Source organism: Clarias gariepinus, chromosome 9 (assembly GCF_024256425.1).
Source record: "Clarias gariepinus isolate MV-2021 ecotype Netherlands chromosome 9, CGAR_prim_01v2, whole genome shotgun sequence".
Classification (NCBI taxonomy): Eukaryota; Metazoa; Chordata; class Actinopteri; order Siluriformes; family Clariidae; genus Clarias; species Clarias gariepinus.
The window spans coordinates 6,365,351-6,372,513 of NC_071108.1; positions in this window are offsets into that span (position 1 = coordinate 6,365,351).

A 7,163-nucleotide genomic window follows, 5' to 3' on the forward strand; every position below is an offset into this window, starting at 1 on the left:
TCTAGACAGAATTTGACTGATTTTAAGCATGAATATGTCGTTCTGTTAGCAGATAATTTTGCATTGAAATGCTTAAAGATAGCAAATGTATCTACAGCTATCTGTCAGGAATGGGGTGTTGTGGCAGGTGTTGAACGCCGTGGGCGGAAGGAACAGGCATAGAGGCAGAGGGGTGGTGTAACCAAAAAAGAGTCTTTTAATAACAAATAAGCACAAAGTATAAATAAAGATACAAACAAAGGAACAAACAAACTTAAACCATACTTAACTTTGTGCTAACAGGGGCTCTCTGACGAGACACAGGCAGGAGGAGACACAAAACACGTCCTGTGGCGAGACACAGGCAGGGGGAGACACAAAACACGTCCTGTGGCGAGACACAGGCAGGGGGAGACACAAAACACGTCCTGTGGCGAGACACAGGCAGGAGGAGACACAAAACACGTCCTGTGGCGAGACACAGGCAGGAGGAGACACAAAACACGTCCTGTGGCGAGACACAGGCAGGGGGTTACACGAAACACGTCCTGTGGCGAGACACAGGCAGGAGGAGACACGAAACACGTCCTGTGGCGAGACACAGGCAGGGGGTTACACAAAACACGTCCTGTGGCGAGACACAGGCAGGGGGAGACACAAAACACGTCCTGTGGCGAGACACAGGCAGGGGGAGACACAAAACACGTCCTGTGGCGAGACACAGGCAGGGGGACAAACGTAACAAGACACAAACGAGGCGTGGAGCTGAAACTGGACATTAGAGAGGACGGGAGACACTAGAGAGGACGGGAGACACTAGAGAGGACGGGAGACATGTAAAGACGAGACGAGAGACCAAGAGAGGGACAGGACAAGGGCTAAAGACATGGCAATCAGCTAGGCATGGCTTTTAGCTAAACATGGTTAAGCATTGCTTAACCATGGCAGTCAGCTACACATACACCTAGCTAAGCATGTCTTTAGAGGGGGTGGAAACACAGGATAGCTAGAGACACAGAGGGGCTATGGCTAGAAGCATGCTAGTACTGTAACTGTACTATAAACTCAACATAGCATTTAGCTAATCATGCTCCTAGCCACACATACACCTAACTGCTTACCTGCTCTAGCTAACCACACGAACACAGGAGGACAGGACTGAATCAGCTCCACAAACAGACACACAAAACATACACAGAGACATTGCCACTAAGAGAGCCCAAGTCAACACAACTAAAATCAAAGTACAAATTAAACAGATAACAAAAACAAACCAAAATGCCCACATAACTGACAGTGGTATTCCCAAAAATGCTCGACCCAGTTTCCCAGTCTAAACAGCTATTTATAGATTGATTGATGGCTACCTCGGTTCAGGTGTGCACTGCATCACCTGACCGAGGTGCCTGCTGGGAAACTGAGTCGGCCAACAAAAACTACAAAATAAAAACAGTGACCTCTAGTGGAGGACCCTTACAGTACCCCCCCCCCCCTTAAACCGCTCCTCCGGAGCGCTATTGGTGGTCCCAAGGCACTTCCCTGGTGTCCCTTCACCCGACCCCGACGGGCTAGCTCCCGTAGTCAACTGGGTGGCGGAGGCAGCACCGGATCGTTGTTGTAGGCCGGGCGGAGGGGGCAGCACTGTATTGCTCTGAGAAGTAGAGCCCCTGAAGACAGTGCTGTGTTGTCCCCCAATCCGGGCGGCCGATGCAATACTGGCTTTTTCTCCGCCGTGCAGCGGTGGGTGCCCGACATCGAAGTCGGGCGCTGGACGCTGTGCTGGGGTGTCGCTCCGAAGGCGGTGAGCCTTGAATAAGGGCTACTGGACGAAGGTGGGGGCCTCCACATGAGGCCTGCTGGTGTTGCTGGGACCTCCTCGAGGCGCTCGGCGGCTGCTGCTGCTGGGACCTCCTCGAGGGGCGCGAAGCGGCTGCTGCTGCTGCTGGGACCTCCCCGTGAGGCGCGAAGCGGCTGCTGCAGCGGTGGCCTCCCCGTGAGGCGCGAAGCGGCTGCTGCAGCGGTGGCCTCCCCGTGAGGCGCGAAGCGGCTGCTGCAGCGGTGGCCTCCCCGTGAGGCGCGAAGGGTGCTGCAGCGGTGGCCTCCCCGTGAGGCGCGAAGGGTGCTGCAGCGGTGGCCTCCCCGTGAGGCGCGAAGGGTGCTGCAGCGGTGGCCTCCCCGTGAGGCGCGAAGGGTGCTGCAGCGGTGGCCTCCCCGTGAGGCGCGAAGGGTGCTGCAGCGGTGGCCTCCCCGTGAGGCGCGAAGGGTGCTGCAGCGGTGGCCTCCCCGTGAGGCGCGAAGGGTGCTGCAGCGGTGGCCTCCCCGTGAGGCGCGAAGGGTGCTGCAGCGGTGGCCTCCCCGTGAGGCGCGAAGGGTGCTGCAGCGGTGGCCTCCCCGTGAGGCGCGAAGGGTGCTGCAGCGGTGGCCTCCCCGTGAGGCGCGAAGGGTGCTGCAGCGGTGGCCTCCCCGTGAGGCGCGATTTAAAGTCCCAGCCCCCTCTGCTATGCCTTGGTAGGTCGAGCATTCTGTCAGGAACGGGGTGTTGTGGCAGGTGTTGAACGCCGTGGGCGGAAGGAACAGGCATAGAGGCAGAGGGGTGGTGTAACCAAAAAAGAGTCTTTTAATAACAAATAAGCACAAAGTATAAATAAAGATACAAACAAAGGAACAAACAAACTTAAACCATACTTAACTTTGTGCTAACAGGGGCTCTCTGGCAAGACACAGACAGGGGAACAAACACACGTCCTGTGGCGAGACACAGGCAGGAGGAGACACAAAACACGTCCTGTGGCGAGACACAGGCAGGGGGTTACACGAAACACGTCCTGTGGCGAGACACAGGCAGGAGGAGACACGAAACACGTCCTGTGGCGAGACACAGGCAGGAGGAGACACAAAACACGTCCTGTGGCGAGACACAGGCAGGGGGACAAACGTAACAAGACACAAACGAGGCGTGGAGCTGAAACTGGACACTAGAGAGGACGGGAGACACTAGAGAGGACGGGAGACACTAGAGAGGACGGGAGACACTAGAGAGGACGGGAGACACTAGAGAGGACGGGAGACACTAGAGAGGACGGGAGACACGTAAAGACGAGACACGTAAAGACGAGACACGTAAAGACGAGACGAGAGACCAAGAGAGGGACAGGACAAGGGCTAAAGACATGGCAATCAGCTAGGCATGGCTTTTAGCTAAACAACAATGGCAGTCAGCTACACATACACCTAGCTAAGCATGTCTTTAGCCCCAACATGCACTAAGCTATACTTACCTAATAGCTTAAACACACTAGGGAATAGGGGCACAGAAACACAAACAAAGGATACCCAGTGGCTAGGCGAGGCAGCCCTCCACGACTAAGCGAGGCGGCACTCACAAGCTAGTCGTTACTCCCCAGTCAGGAGGGACAGCACTCTAAAACTAGGCGCACTGGGACTAGGAGGGGGTGGAAACACAGGATAGCTAGAGACACAGAGGGGCTATGGCTAGAAGCATGCTAGTACTGTAACTGTACTATAAACTCAACATAGCATTTAGCTAATCATGCTCCTAGCCACACATACACCTAACTGCTTACCTGCTCTAGCTAACCACACGAACACAGGAGGACAGGACTGAATCAGCTCCACAAACACAGACACACAAAACATACACAGAGACATTGCCACTAAGAGAGCCCAAGTCAACACAACTAAAATCAAAGTACAAATTAAACAGATAACAAAAACAAACCAAAATGCCCACATAACTGACAGTGGTATTCCCAAAAATGCTCGACCCAGTTTCCCAGTCTAAACAGCTATTTATAGATTGATTGATGGCTACCTCGGTTCAGGTGTGCACTGCATCACCTGACCGAGGTGCCTGCTGGGAAACTGAGTCGGCCAACAAAAACTACAAAATAAAAACAGTGACCTCTAGTGGAGGACCCTTACACTATCTAAGCTTCTTACATTCTTATAAGATTGCAATAAACCAGAAAATAAGATTATTAAACCTATTTCTAGACAAATGTTGCTAATATAAAATAATAATAAAAATAACTCATTTATTTAATCTGGAAATAGGTTTAATAATGTTATATTTGATATGTTGTAATCTTATATTTAAAAAATTGTAGATAAATTTTTTTGCGGAGACTTTGATAAGTAAACTTAAATTTCCACAATTAAAATTTAATATAGCAATAATATAGCATAACAATTTTCCTGTTACAGTTCTAAAATGTAAAAGGGCAGTATGTAAAAGGGCTGCTTGGTTCAATCTCGAGCTCATTTATGTATATACTGTATTTGGCCATTTTGATTTTCTTCACTGAAGTTTGGTTTACTATAGGATCCTAGACACAGAATACACATCTTATTGGACCTTTATGATTATTTCTTAGTTTGTTTATTTCCCTCGGATGTGGCTAACGTATCTAAGAGGAAACTTGCGTATGACATCCTTCTTTGGTTGTTGCAAATACACATACCATACAAACCGTTTAGCTTTTCCCGCCATAACGCTTTTCCCGCCATGGTGATGCTTGTTTATCGCGCTGTTAGAGAACCTCAACCTGTTAACCTCAAGTTGTTTTAAACAACTCAGCAGGATTTTTTTTAGCTTGTTGTGATGTTAAATTAGCATGTTACAGATGGACAGACAAAGTCAGTTTGCATGGGCTTTGCTACACAAAACATGCCAGTTGAAGGACTGTGAGAGTGTGTGTGAGCAATGAAGTGTGTGTTTCCATTTCACATGTAGCAATCCTCTGGAACTACCACAACTTTAACCAGGATCAAGAGTTTAATAAACATGAGTGAGATGAAATAGAGATGTAATAGCAAGTCAAGTATTCCACTGTAGGATTTTTAAATGAGCAAATAGAAACACTATAGAGTATCAGTCAACACTTTCATCGTTTTTTATTTTATATAATATGTTTACATAGAAAAATGTCTACCTAGAAATCTCAACCACCTCATGACCTACCTTTTCAACTTACCTTTTTAGATACTAAATTTAGAGACCATCATACAGTAATCCCCCGCCCAAACCCCTCCACCCCCACACACACAGATGCACACACAGACGTGCATGCACACACACACACACATTCTAGCATGTCTCGGTAGGTTGCATAACCACAAAGCCACAGCGCACTCCCTGACATGTTTCCCCTGAATTGGCACTTCTCATAACACCCTGTGATGTGATCGTCAAACCACACAGTGGTATTTTTTTTTTTCTAAAACAGAAAGAAGTCTTTAATATTAAGCTAAAGAACATTAATAAGTTTCTGTTTCCTTTGAAGAAAAAAGATGATTTAAAGCATTCATTTTCAATTGTAAAACTGTAAACATTCATCCTTCATATTCTTCCTTATGATGGAAAAGCTGCTTAAGCATCCAGGCTTTTCAAATTTCAATTTAATTCAATTCAATTTAATTCAATTTTATTTTATTTATATAGCGCTTTTAACAATGCTCATTGTCTCAAAGCGGGTTGTGTAGTGCTAAGACTCAACAGGGAACCCATCCCCTGATATAGGGTTATGGAATGAATTACGTGTATGCCAGATTAAAGAGATTCATTCTAAGTCTACTTTTAAACTGGTGGACTGTGTCTGAGCCCCGACATTGTCTGGAAGGCTATTTCAAAGCTTTGGAGCTAAATATGAAAACGCCCTACCCTCTCTAAAGTTTTTGATATTCTGGGAACTACCAAAAGTCCGGCGTTTTGGGATTAATAAGCTGAATTGTGAGAGCTGTTGTGTACTGGTTTTTGGGCCAATAAGTAATATCTCTGTGATATTAAATGCTTCTGCAAAAATGCTCATCTTATCTTATCCTATCTTATCTTATCTTATCTTATCTTATCTTATCTTATCTTATCGTATCTGGTCTTAATCTCAATTTTCATTTGTCAAAAAGTGTTTTTTAACAGCGGCTCTGACAGCAGGTCACATTACAGGCTTATATTAATTTCTAATATGTTATCATTTCTGTAGCAATAAACATCCAGAGAGATATGTGCATGGTGGACACTTCACATAAACGGATTAAAAATGTATAAGTAATATCTCTCTCTTATCTAAATTAAGGAAAAGAAAATTATCCATCTTTATCCAAGTCATCCAATCTTTTATATCCTGGACACAGTCAGTTAGTCTAGACATGTTAAACTTTTATTTGTGGATTATTTAATAAATAAATTCATTCATTCATTCATTCATTAGTTTATTCATTTATTTATTTAAAATGGCAATAAACTGCTAACAATTTAAAATTTGCAATAATCACAGTTTAACGGTATTTGTTTATTTATTTATTATTATTTATTCATTTATTTATTATCTCTCTCTCTCTCTTTTTTTTTTTTTTTTACAAAGCATTGCTTTAAACTGTGTTAATCATATTCCCATGTGGTTGGTGTTCATCTGCTTTTAATATTTATAGGAAAATTAGAAAACAAAGGTACTACAAACTAATACTGCCTACTCTGATAATAAGGATTACTTGGTAATAAATTAGCTTTCAATATTTGCAGCATTTCCATATATAACATTATTATTTATTTATTTATTTATTTTTTTGGATATTTATTTTTTTTAACTATGTTTATTTTACACACACACACACACACACACACACACACACGCACACAGAGGCAAAACATTTTTTATTTCCAAGCATTTGTGTTCTAGCAAAAAAAAAAAAAAAAAAAAAAGGAAAATATCTTCATGGCAGAAAAGAAAGCAGCACAGAATACCACTTTTTTTTTATCTGCAAGGATGTTCAGGAAAACTATTTGTACCTGAGTCTATATTATAAGCAATAGGTCATCACACTAATTATAGACTTTTTTTCAATAATTACTGTTTACAGCTTATTAGTGTATTTTAATGTAGAAATTTGACATTTCGCTCTTCAGCGCACATTTGCATATGCATTTGTCTTTTGTACTGTTTGTATATTTGGTTTATTTAATGTTATCTTTTGTTACATTTTTTAAAATACTTGTGTCTGTTTCACCTTATGACTGTTTACTGTCTGTGATATTAAATGCTTCTGCAAAAATCTACTTCAGGATGAAGTACAAAAATAACAAATTTATTTAATTTCTTAATAAACAAAAAATTCTGGTGATATAAGACATATTATTGAGCTACATTTGTGGGGGGGGGCAGTTAATT